At 29.0% G+C, this 14,368-nt stretch overlaps 1 long non-coding RNA gene across 2 annotated transcripts in view; it reads left to right on the plus strand.

Moving 5' to 3' along the window:
* Positions 1 to 639: 639 nt before the first annotated feature.
* The window catches only part of LOC107452036 (uncharacterized), a 64,993-nt gene continuing 51,264 nt past the window's right edge, over positions 640 to 14,368 (plus strand). Inside the window, exon 1 of one of the 2 annotated variants that reach the window (XR_015434776.1) lies at positions 640 to 1,157. This is a non-coding gene — a long non-coding RNA (uncharacterized LOC107452036). The remainder of the gene's footprint in view (positions 1,158 to 14,368) is intronic. The other variant, XR_015434777.1, reaches the window with a different exon arrangement.

Here is a 14,368-nt window from a genome sequence, read left to right on the forward strand (position 1 = left end):
CGAACTCGGGATATGAGGTCACTGAAGAAAATCAGTGTTTATAAGCGAAGAGCACGTAAGATTTAAAGAGGCCTCTCTTTATTAGCGGTTTCGCCATGCAATGAAACTTCCAGTAGCATTGAGGTCGAGGGTTAAAATCCCATCTTATTTTGATGTGTCTTGGTGATGTGTTTCCCTAACTTGTACTATCTGTTTTAAACTTGTCAATGGCTTGTAAAATGCACTTTGCAAACATATATGAATGGCATTTTATAAATAAAAGGAAGCCTCTTTGGCAGAGCAGTTGTCACAGTTCTGTTGAATCATCTTTTATGTGAAGGTAGTTGCTGTTGTAGTTCAGTTACGTTGCACTAGAGCTGCACAATGGGCTATTGGCGATCGTCTGGGAAACATCCCTGAGGATGATCCGAAGACGTGCTATCACAATTTTGATCCTCTGCAGAGAGGATGGCACCCCCGCTTCGGCAGTCGGACGACCTGCATATGAAGTCGAGCCATTTACGGTAGAGCAGTTTAATGTGGACCAATACCACAAACCCTAGGTCCCTACGCAAATTAATCCAAGTAGTCACCCACCCACACACTGACCGCAGCCAGAAATGCATGCCTTCGGTGATCTGTTGAGAACCGTGTCCTTAACGTGTCCTAGAATGTCACCATAACTCAGGACGTATATTAGTATAAATAAAAAAAGAAATAAATAAATAAACGCAAGCTTTTTTAAAGTAGAAGTTACTTCAGAGCAATAATAAATAAATCAGTTTTACAACTGCTTGATTGGGGTATCCCTGGCCGAACGGTATCACTCGCCAAACTCTGTGTGAAGCTTAAAGGATGCGGGTTCGAATCTCGCTGTTACCCTGGGTGTATCTTCGTGCTGCCCTTCTCTGTATTGTGATGTATGTCATTCTATTTGAGAAAGGTTTCTAAGCCTTAATTGAGCACACATGCCTTTAAATGTATGTAATTTCAATAAGCCGATAAACTGTTTATTTTCTTCAATGGTCAACGTGAATTTTATTAATGTTTTAATCTTACCGATTGTCAAACTCATTTTTATCTTTATGTATCTTTTATTATCAATCTGTATTTTACTTTAACATGAAGCACTTCATTATAAAAAAATGACGTTTTTTTATTTGAGTTCTTCAGTAAAGGTAGGTCATATCAAATTCTTTTATTTTTGTTTAGTAACCTATGTTTACCTAACATTAAACCTATGTTTAAATGTTTTGTTGAAATCTTCAGTAGCATAATTAATTTAAACCATTCAAATTCTCAACTACATCCCCACAAAAATACTGATGAATATGCTTGAAGTAAATTTAGAATTGAATTTATTTTAATTCAAGTTAAAGTGATTTTGTAAAATTAAAATTATGTTTAATATGACGCGAAAAAACTACAGCTAGCGATGTGAGAATAAATTGTTGGTTTATGGAATGATAGACAGCTTTATGGAGTGATAGATAGATAGATAGCTTTTGCATTAGAGACTTTTGAGCAAATTCCTGTGATAATAAATCAGAATTATGAGTTTGGATTTAATTCTTTATCGCAGAAATTTGGACTATGCACTACTGAAGTTTTAAAAATCTTTGTTTTTCATAATAAAATCATTTTATTTTTATGTTATTTAAAAAAAAGCAATCTGGATTGAAAAACTTTATCAGGAAGATAGCTTTATTTGATAACTTCTTTATAACTTGGAGATATACTCCGATCAATCTTTTGTCTACTGTATAGTTAAAGTTTTTTTTTATTTGTGAAGTTACTTTCTTAAGGAAAAGTTTCACGTGTTTAAAATAATTAAACTTTATAACTCAAATTTCAATATCTATCATTATTTCTGAATGTCCATCATACATTGTTTTGATTAGGTATTTCTAACACCTTTTTTTCTTCATTCACTTTTTAAATTTAAGAGGATTTGTTTTAATACCTTAGCTATAATAGTTGTATGTTTATTTTTAAAATATAGTTTACCAGCAAATTTCCTTGATTTCAATTTTGATAAATCTATGTTTGCTAGCTACTATGTTCCCTTTAAAAGTTAATGGCTTACGATACATATTTTAGTAAGTACAAAATAAATAAAACTTTGCATGTAATTTATCACGGGCAGATAGATTTAGTTTTCATTTTTCTCCCTGCGTGTATTTCGCAAATTTTGGTTTCCTCAATAACTTTTTCCCCCAAATATTATCTCACAATTCAGTTATAATTTTTAGTGTTTGTATTGAGCGATGATTGATCTAATAGTAAGAAAAAAATATATAATGGGAAAAATATGATCAATTAACTATCTTTCATATCTTGAGTTTTTCGTACATTTACTGTGATGCTCTACATTATCATTTGCAACTCTTTTGAAGACAATTATCTAGGTATCATAACTTCAAGCAAATTTTTAATGTGTTTAGTTCTCGAAACTATTATTTTTTCATTCACTGTATATCAATATTAAAATTAACATGAGAATTTTTTTTAAAAAATATTTAAAAGCTCGATTGAATTCAAGCGTTTTTTGACCTTTTAATACCGAAATATCTGTAAATTCGAAAGCATTAAAGGTATACGATCACCTTAACTTACTGGCTGTTTGGTAAATGGGCAAAATTTGAAGAATATTTCTCCCCAATTCACCATTTCCCTATCTAATAACACGAAAAAAAAGGTTTTGCTATAAGGAGAAGATACAGGTCAAAATACGACTTTTTACTTATTCTCTCTGCAGAGCATCAAAATTATTTTGGCATGTCCCTCAGATTCTCCTCAGGGAAGTTTTGTTAGGGTGTCGCCAATAGCTCGTGATGCTGCTCCAGTAAGACGTAAAGTACAAATACTACTATTATTATTTAAATTTACAAGGTTTGAAACGATAAACAATAATTGCATTTATCCAGGTTAATAATGAGAAGTCCTTAAAAAATGAAGTTTTGTGGAGTTTTTTCATTAATCTAAATCCATATCTAAAAGCACAAAACTTTGTCAATGTTCAGAATGATTATTATGGTTAAAGTGAATAAAATGTATCGGATTAATTAAGGAATCTTACTTGCTCAAACAAACTACTGAAAAATCCCATAAGACGCTTCTAATTCAATAGTGAATAATTCCTCAAACTTATAAAAGCAACGCTGACAAATTACATTCTGGATTGTTGTTAGTGAAGCAACATTTTCAAAATAATAAATTCAGCTGCACAAAGAGCGCCAAAAGGTATCTTGACAGAATGTAATGATAAATGTAACATCTTCTAGTTTCAAACTGTTGGCACCTTTGGGACAGTATAAAAATGACAGATACCTAATGACTTCTCCTCTGCCAAAAGAATTTGCAAGTCGAAAAGTACTTGGTAAGAAAGAAGAATCGCTACTTAAGAATAAGAATTCAACGCAGAATCATCAAATTTTGTCAAAGATATTTTGCGTAAATGAGGAAATAATTGCTTTTCTCAATTTTGTGAATTTGTTTCAAGTAATGAATGTGCATCTACTGAATTTTTAAAACATACTTTGTTCTGCGAAAATATATGCATGTAATAACATATTTTATTCATAACTTTCGTATAAGTTTTTAATATAGTCCATATAGTTCAAAGTTTAAGGTTTTGCTAAGATTAGAAATAAATTTCTATAGCATAGTTTGTTCTGAGAAAAAAATGTTTAGCGATATATTTAATTCAGAACTATGGAATAAGTAGTTGAAATAAGATAGCTCTCAAATAGTTTAAAATGTATTGCTTTTACAAATATAATTAAATCTAATCATCTGGGAAAAATTTAATACGTCACTTGGTTTAGTTTGGCACTTGAACAGCAATATTCCTTGTTTACCTGATATAACGCAAAAGTATGATTAACTCTCTCTCTCTCTCATTGACACGTTTTTTATTTCTACTTCTCAAAAACTTTAGTTTGAGCAGTATTGGATCCGGGATAAATTTTCTTTTATTTCATAACCAGCGTTGAACAGCCGACTCAATTCTGAGTTTGCAAATGTCAATGTTCAAGTCCGCAACCTTGTAATTTTGAACAGCACCCAGTAGTCAAGGGAACTCCTTGATCAAACATTGGGAGTAACTTGCTTTCCTGGAAGACTTTTCGAAAAAATTAACTTTCATTTTCTGTACTTGGAGAAGAAAACCATGAAAAAGTCCCCGGGTTTGCCTGGCGTTAAGGGCTCTAACCCATGATCTGTCTACACTGAGAATATTTTACGGCACCACTGTGGTCGGCCATCACTGGGCTTTGAACCCGATCACCTCAATAGGCAGCTAGATCTCTATCCCATGAGCTACCATGGCTCCCATAAATAAGTTTTAATTAATATTTTATACTCGTCATTGAACAGCCAACCCAATCTTGAGTATACGACTACCAGTATACTCCATAACCTTGTAATTTTGAAACTAATCTGGGAGACGAGGAAACTCCTGTATCAAGTATTAGGAGCATTTTGCCTTCGTGGAAGATTTTTTGATGATACTTGCGTGGAGAGAAAGACCTCCAACAGTTAGTCTGTCGGGAAGGGGACTCTAACCCATGATTCTACCACTGAGGATATTTTACGTCAGCACTATGGCCGGCTATCGATTTGCCATCACTGAGATTTGAACCCGATTTACCTCATTTGGATATAAGCACCTTATCTACTAAGACTCAATGGCTCTCAGAAATCAATGGCTTTATTTTATTACCATCGTTGAACAGCCGATCCAATTTTATGGGTTTACGACCACTAATGTTCAACTCCGTAGTCTTGTAATTTTGAACCCAATCCAAAAGACAAGGGAACTCCTGGATCGAGTATTGGGATAAATTTGCCTTCGTGAAGGACTTTCTGATGGAACTAACCCGCATTTGCGTTACATAGAAATTACCACGAGAACCTCCCATGGTTAGTCTGCCGGCAAGGGGACTTTTTTCTTTTCTTCCAGATGTGGACACGTACCTAGGTTTGCAAAACCCTTAACCGTATCGTCCACGTCTGGACGACAGTCTCGCTCGCACAAAACACGGCACATAAGTAAACCAATACAAAATTCATAACTGCACCACAATTACAAAGCACAATTGCGCTATACAGATGACAATAATGCGCATCACATTAGTTAAATTTATATATAAAAAAAATGAGGCAAAGAGAACAATAAATGAAGCGAATTTTGTTATATACATAATAATTGAAAAAAAAAGAAGCAAAAGGAAAACTATTAAAGAAAATGTAAACGAGTGAAATGTATAATGAAGGACAAGATCAAAAAACTGTTAAACACCGGCAAGGGGACTCTAACACATGATCCGTCCATCACTGAGGATAATTCATGTCAGCACAGTGGTCGGCGCCAGTCGGATGCGGAATTCGAATCGACCAGCCATCTTCGGGATCGAACCCCAGTTCACCTCATTGGAAAGCGAACGCTCTATCCCCTGAGCCACCGAGGCTTAAAAAATAAACTGAAAAAATTAGGAAAAAACACTCTTCTAATTTTTCAAAGTATTTTAAATAACAATATTAACAATGTAATTTAAATCTATTTGTACGCGTTGGTGAGGTTTTAAAAATCATTCAATGGACAAAATTTAATATTCATGAAAATTAAGCCTTCTAAAAAAGCTTTATAAACAATTTCGAGTCATGGATTTTTCTACCTGAATCCCAAACATTTTATTAAGCTTTTCAAGAACTCTCAAAGTTTGCTTTAAAACGTTATTATAAAACAAGAGTTATATCAATCAGTTACAACTTTTAAGTTGGTTTGAATCATATTATTAATTTTTTTAGCTGTTTTAAGAGTTAATAACTGTCTTAAAAGCATTTATTATGCTTGTTGAGTGTAGAAAAAATTGAATTAAAGCTGTAAAACTCTTAATATTTTGATATTCCCAAGTTTTTTTACTTATCTAAATCCTTGTTTTCTTTTTTTCACTTTTTTTCATTAGTTTTTCTCAAAAAATCAAGAAAGAAATTTATCCGAATTTAAATTTATGTGTCGTTTTTTTTTTAATTTTTCGGTACAAACGATACTTGGCCTTATATAACTTTAAAAACCTTCTCAAAATTATATTTATTTGATCATTTAGTATATTTTAAGACTGCTTAAATTTGAAGAAAAAGTGCAAAATTTGAGAATGGAAAAATAACTCTAATTTTAAGTATCGCGTAAAAAGTTCAATAGGAAGAAATAAATACATTTGATCTCGTTTTCTAAGTATGAAAAGAAAAAAAAAACTATTTTAAATGAAGCATTTTGTCAAAGATTCATTACCATTACTTTCAACGCAATATTAAGAAGGAAATTAAAGTTTTTGTGCGTCCGATATTTATTATTCACACAAAATATTTCCATTTTCCCCATGTGTTTTTCTTTAAACATATTTAAATTTTTAATCTCTATTTATTTAAGAATTTGCTAAATTTTACTTACATTTTATATAAACTTTTACATACTTAATACAAACTTAATCTATTAATTAATTATGTGAATGAAGCACCGATTTGTTAATGATTTTACTTATTTTTACTTTAATTTTATACAAATTATGATTTTATTTATCAAAACATACTTTATCTTTAAATATAGTTATTAATCTACATGAAGATCTGATTATTCAGCCCTAATTTATTTAAGAATGTACTTCTTTTTACTTTAATTTTAAACGAACATTATTTGTTTATTTGCCAACACTTATTTTATCATTAAATATAGTAATTAATCTACATGAAGACTTGATTATTCAGTCCCCGATTTATTTAAGAATATACTTATATTTACATCAATTTAATGCACACTTTACTTTTATTATTTACCAATGCATGCATTATCTTTAAATGATTATGCATGGTATAATTTATGTATGTTATATTCATATTTATAATTATATATGGGATAATTTACCCCAAATTTATTTAAGAATCCATTTATTTTCACTTTAATTTTATTAAAATCTTTAATTTTTTTTTATTTGATACTGCATACTTTATCTTTACATGAAGTTATTAATCTACATAAAATTGGGAAAACCATACTTATATTGTTAAATAATGCATACACTTTAATTTTAATTACATTTAATTTAATAATACTTCATTTTAAATTAACTTTAATTTTTTTTATTTAATACTTCATACTTTATCTTTGCATGAAGTTATTAATCTACATAAAGTTAGAATGACCATGCTTAGATTGTGAAATAATACAGATACTTTAATTATTATTACATTTAATTTAATGACACTTTAATTTTAATTCAATTTAATTTAATAATATAGTAATTTTAATTAAACTTTAATTTCTTTTCCTTTAATACTGCCTACTTTATCTTTGTATGAAGTTATTAATCTAGATAAAGTTAAAGTTACCATACTTATATTGCAAAATAAAAATTAAATTATTTAACTATCTTAATTTAATCTGCAATGACTAGGGTTTGCTGATACATTCCTCGCGACTGAAACATGACGCCATAATTCTCCTACCTAATCTCAATTGACTTGCTATATCGTTCCACAAGTTATGAGATAAATTAGTGACACAATTAATGACCAGTCATTGAAGGTGCGTGACTTCCTGGAAGAGATTTTCGACCTCATCAAGTGCTATAACTTATTACCGATCTATCGTTGCTCTCAAGCATCCAAAGTCGAAGTATATATTTATATACCACCTTTTCTTTCTGCTTAGGAAGTGCATACTTTACACTGCTTAATGAAGCTTATTTCGAGTTTATTCTAGCAATTTTATTCTGACAGAATGGTTTTGGATTGATAAAATTGATTCGTTAAAAATTTATTAAAACTGAATTCATTACAGAAATTCATTAAATTATGACTAAGTTTGCCGTGCAGTTTTATATCCTTTGTAACAATGTTAGAAATCAATTTGAAAAAAAAATGAATGAGATAAAAAAATAATAAAAGAAAGAGGAAACATATTTTTTTTCTGAAATAATTGAAAAGAATGAATCTGAATTTTTTCTGACCAATAAAAAATAATTCTGTTTGAAAGTGCATACTTTATACTGCTTAATAAAGCTAATTTTGAATTTATTATAGCAGTTTTATTCTCATGGAATGGCTTATTATAATTGTTATTTAAAATAAAATTATTTATTTCATTCATATAAATTTATACAACATAATAAGATTTTATTTAAAAATTCGCTTGTATGAGAAGTAGACGTTTTAAAACTCTATAAAAACATTATATCTTTTTATAATATTAAACCATTTCTTATATTAATTTTAAAGATATTTTCATTTATTCAATAAGTGTTAGTTTTAAAGTGTACATCAAATTAATATTTCAGCAAACATATAATTAATAAACTAACACATCATTTTATTCATAACCAACGTTAAACATCCGGTCCAATTCTGAGTTTACGACTATCATCAACTCCGTCGCCTTGTAATTTTGAATCAAATCCAGAAATTAATAGAACACCTGTACCAACTAGTTTTCGTAGAGAACTTTTTGATGGAACTAACCCGTATTTGTGTTAGATGGAGAGGACAACTACGAGCCTAATCTTGTCTTCAGGTGACAGAAGTTACCTGGACTGCAAGGGAATTATTAACCATAATACGTCAACCACTGAGGATACTTTATATCAGCACTGTGATCGGTGACAGTCGGGAGCAGAATTCGTATCAACTTGCCACGGCTGGAATTCGAACCTAGGGCCTTGAATTGGGAGACGAACGATATAACCCTTGAGCCACCACTGCGCTAACCGATACTGCGTATTATATCATAATGCATACTTATAATTTTACAGAATATTTATTTATAATTTTATTAACACTATACTTTTTGTTACCTTTTTACTGCATCTCTTAAAAATTGTATTTTACTATGTATGCTGAAGTATTTTAAACGTTATTTCTAATGTTTTAAGTTAAAAATATAATTTTGTTTTCGCATTATATTAAAATCGTTTCAAAAATTAATTGACTTTTGTTGAAAAGTCATCATCAGACGTTGTGAAATAAAAGCTAAAATTTAGTTCCAATCTCATTTATCCAATTGAGATTTTCCACATTTAAACTCCCGGTTGAAGAGTATTGGAAACGCTTAATTCTTTGTTTGGAAGGGTATTAAGGGATCACAATTTTTAAACCACTAAAGAACTGAGGTACTTAAATCTGTTCCTTTTTCTAAATGCTTAAAGTCGTAAGAAGACTTCCATAATGAATTTCTACTTTATCAAATAAATTTTGAACCATAATATTTATCGGCACTCTTACAAAGCAATAAGAATAATATATTTATTGAGATTGGAAGGGGAACGGTATTCTTTTCATGAATCGGATTTAAACTTAATTAGAAGTAATTTAATATTACTAGTGTGTGTGTGTGTGTGGGTGTGCGTGTGCGTGTGTGTGAGAGAGAGAGAGAGAAATTTATGAATAAATTTAAAATATTTACTTTTTTCTTAAACTATGGAAGATTAGATTAAAACTTGATATATAATTTAAGTATGACTAAGTAAGCACTCTAAATAACTACATACATAGTCTAATTATGTGTATACAAATATCGACACACAGATTTAATGATTTTGGGATTAATGATCAAATTTAAATCAAGCTTATTTACTAATGCGACTGAAAAATTAAAATTTGAAAGTGAAAATAGAAATGTACAATCACTTAATAAGCGTACATTTTTCCCATGGGTTTCGGATTTCCGATCTTTTAATTATAGGATAAAGCTTGCACCTGTCAAACTTGGTCACAAGAGTCAAATCCGAGAGTGGTATTAAATTTGTTTCTCTTAATGTAACTAGAATTAACTAAAATTTTTAAATTTTTTATTATATTTGATTTTTCTAATAATTGTTGCATCGTCATCAAAGTACCGATTACACGCTCCTTGGTTTGCAAAACATTTTCATTGTTATAATTCATATTGCTTAAAATAAAGAAATTAAGTTTTCGTTTAATTTTGAATTATGACGCTTTATTATTGTTTAATAATGTTTTTAAAGATTTGATTGTGACCATTTTTTCCAACCAATACTTTTAACGTCAACTACCATAACTAATTTATGATGTAGATCATAATTAATGAGAGGAAAGTATAATATATTAACAGAAGAAAACTATTGAACAAACCAATTAAAGAGTATATAAATTCGTAAAAAAAATTTACATCCTAAATTATTTTTGATTTCTCAAAAAAAACATTCTAATGTTAGGTGCTGTGTTGTTTAGTGTTTGCTTTTAGGTGTTTTGATGTTTTATTGCTGAAATGTCAAAAACTTCATGTTGTATAGTTGTTATGCATTTCGCTAAATTAGAATTTCTGCAAAATTCCTTGAAAATAGGTTAGAAGCCTTAATACCAAAACTGTCTTTTGAAAAAAATGTTTCGTAACCTCCTCTTAATACATGGCAAAAACAGTTGCATGAGTTCATGATGAAAGTATGAGGTATTTCCTACTACGTGTTTCTTATGTTGAGTAGAATGTGATTAAAATCGAGTCGACATAACAAAAAGTTTAGAAGAAAATTGTGCATAAGGAGACAAGGTAAAAAATAAATTGTATACATAGAAATATTCTTAAAAACATTTGTGTGAAAAAGTGCATATGAAAAAAATATTTCATTTACCTAGATAGCAAATTAAAACGTAAGAACAGCCATTTGCCTAATATTGTGTATTTCGTAAATGAAACCACTGCAAATTCTAATCCATTAGTTCTGGTGTTCCGTATGTGATTCCATTTGATTGAGCGTACTGATTTACACTAGAAAGAGTAACCTAAATGTCTAGTCTCCATAGTTTTGATTTAGTAGTACACAAACGAGTACGTCTAAATAAGTACACAGGACGAAATAACTCAGTTTAAACATAACTACCTTTGCAACGTTTGATCTATTAGACTTGCAAATTCTTGTTTAGTACAAATAAACTAGTGAAAATATATAGATAACAATGCTTCATTTACATATATAAAACTGTCGGAAGACTAAGAAGCAAGGCAAACATTGTAATTTCTATACAAAAAATCACTATATTTCCTAAACTATAACTCTATCATCCTGTGTGTGCTTTTTTCTAATTATGCATAAAATTACATCATGAATAATACCTAATATTTGCAGATAGCAATATTTGTTTTTTCTCCTCATTTAGCACCCTTCTCGCTAAAACTTGACATGAGAGGAATCTACTTTCCTGCACTTACTAATTCTAGGATGCTTGCAAGTTTGCTACTGTGTATGACATTTTTCTTTCAGATTTTCAGATTTTGATAATTTTTGACCTATATTTAATGTGGTAGTCTCGAAGCAGCTTCAAAATTGTCAAGATGAGAGACAAGTTATGGAACAAGATATGGAGAGACAAGTTATATTTCGTTATTAACCTACCAGGAGGAATTTTACTGTGTCAAATTGCGTTAATAACGAATTAGTTGATTTAAATTCCTAAATATAAAAATGGAACTTAATTTTGCCACCAAAACTGTGTACTTAGAAATATTTTCTTAGAAAGAATACTATTTTTCATATTAGCAGTTGTTTTTAGTGCCTACCATACATAACTTCATAATAAAATCGCCTATAAATTCTTCAGAATGAAATCATCAATTATAGATAATCTAGTATCTAAAAGCAAAGAAATTTGCAAAAAATACCATTATTTGTCATTAAGTTTGCATGTCACAATTTATTTTTTTTTTAAAAAATCAAATTAATTTTATAAGCACAAAAACAAAAATTATGTTAATAATTCTGAGACCAGTAAGTGAAAATTAGTTCTTTTTCGTGTAATGTTGGTTAAGTCGATGAAAATTGTTTTTTTTTTACAAGTCAAATTTAACTCTCCGTTAATCACAAACAGTAAACCGCAATTGGGTGCATGCAACTAATCACATAGTTGGATCTAATCACGTGGTTGTGCATGGCATGCGATCGTTATAGCCCTATGACTTGGGTTTATAATCATAATTAATTTTCGGATCAGATTTAATTTCATAACTGAAAGTGACGTCAAGCGTGGCTGTTTAACCTGATTGGCTGACCCATGTATGACGTCGCTTGCAAGTATCCAATTATTTAAAGTACGTTTAGAAATAAGAACTGAAACTTTTCAGAGCAAAGAATTTCTTTTTCTGTTGACGGATATATTTTTTAAGTGTTTTTGTTTTGTTTCTTCAAAATATATTTAATAACGAAAAGTTAAAGCATAAAAATAAATAAAAATATGCTTATTAAGGAAATCATTACTTTATTTTTTCGAAGATATTTAGATAATATTATATTTTTGGAAAAAACAACGATAACCGATGGGAAGAAAATCACAGTACCTAAATTAGTATATTAGTTACCGATTATTACAATACCAGTATTATCGATGGACAAATTTTATTAAGCATTACTGGCACCTATAATAGTTAAAAGATTTCTTATTGCCTTTCAAAATGTAATAGTACCAATACTTATTTATTTTTATTTTATATTTTTTGGAAAAAAGAGCTATCAAATTTAATTTGTAATGATTTTTTTAAAATTTTTATTTGTTGCATTTAACGGAAAAAGAATTACAGCCATTGTACATTTATGCAAAAATTAATATTATTTGAAATATTTGAATTAGAAAATACTTCTCTATACTAAAAATTCATAAAAGCTAACCCTATCTTCAAAAATAAATTTTATATTTAGAGAAATCGACTATTTAATAATAAATGCTTTTCTTAACATTTGAATTGCCCTTAAAAAAATTTATCAAAACTGATGTTTTAAAAAAATTAATGCCATGAAAACTTCAAAAAAAAGTATTTTTATTTCCGTTATTTCCTATTAAATACATGAAGTAAAAGATTCGTTACAGTAAAACCTAAAATAAATGAATTTCTTTTTATGAGTCCCTCGTCAGTAATATTCTCCCCACGAACAAGAAATGAATTTCTTTAAAAGAATAAAACTGCATTACTTAAGCCCCATTTAAAATATAGAAGCTGAAAAAAAAGGAACGAAATCATAGGCGTTACATTTTTCGATCATGAACTCGTGGGAAATCATTGGAAGTAGAGATGGTAAAGTGCAAAACATCTTAGACCATTATTTTGCTTCAGTCGCCAAGGGCCGCAAATATGAACCTTAATAGAAAACCCTTCATTCGTTAGGCACATATAAAAGCAAAATATATTGTATAAAATAATGAGTAAAGCTGTTCACCGATAAAATTAATTATATAAACCAGCTAGATTTGGTAAATCAACGATTCATTTCGTCTAATGTTATATAAAATTTAAAGTGTAAGTATGTATGTTTCCGAAGAATGTAGAATATTTTTTTCTGTAGTTCATAAATATGTCAAGGGCAATTTTGCTTAGAGTAGAGGGTTTTTCCAAAAATTTTTTGATTCTTTGCAAATAACAGATATGTTCTGATCTGCTTTATCGCGGGCGATTCGTAAACTATTATGACAGGTATAAAATAATGCCTAAAAAAACTTCCAAAATTATACAAAACGTTATTCGAACCTATTCTCTGTAACTGAAAAAAAACACCCGTATTATAAAGTAGAATCGTCCACTAACTCAGGTTTTTGACTTAACGTTATTTATTAAGATTTTATTTTTAAATTTGTCTTTCTAATTTTTTTTTATCTGGCTCATAAGCTTACTCAATTACAAATAAAACATTTGAGTTAAGACTAGCTTAATCATTTGAATAAAGCTTGTTACTTACATTTATACTAGTACTTTATTATGGTTAATTTTTTCTCTTTCTGGGTCACAAATATTTACAAATATTACACAAATAAATATAAAGAATTTTTTTTCCTCACAAAAATGTAAAAAAAATAAACTTTTTCTCATAAAAAATACTTTTTTTCGATTTTTTAAGCTAGTAATGTTTAAAAAAAGTATTAAAAAGTAAGGAAATAAAATTAAAATAGTTCTTTGCAGTACATCAATTAAGTGTTTACATTTACATAATGCTTATTTTAAACTTTCGTAACATAATCGCAAACTTTCATAAAATTTTAAACGAGTTACAGTAAGTACACTGTGCTTTGATACTTTCTCAATGAAATCAAAATAATTTTAACTCCTTAACAACCTTATAAATTTTCTTGCTCCAGTTTACATACAGTATAGCAAAACAATATATCTAAATACATTTTTCAAATTTAAATTCATAAATTCAATATTATTAGTATATTTTTCTAAGTATATTTTTAAATGTATTTTTCTATGTATATTTTTCTATTTCATAGTATATGTTTCGGTTCTGTGAATATTTCAACTTTTATTCAAATCGATTTTACTAGCTTACATAATATTGAAATAGAGCTTTGCTATGAATTAAAATCAAAATTAAAAAATTATTTAATTTTAGGA

Source organism: Parasteatoda tepidariorum, chromosome 6 (assembly GCF_982258835.1).
Source record: "Parasteatoda tepidariorum strain Cologne lab strain chromosome 6, Ptep-v5.0, whole genome shotgun sequence".
NCBI lineage: Eukaryota > Metazoa > Arthropoda > Arachnida > Araneae > Theridiidae > Parasteatoda > Parasteatoda tepidariorum.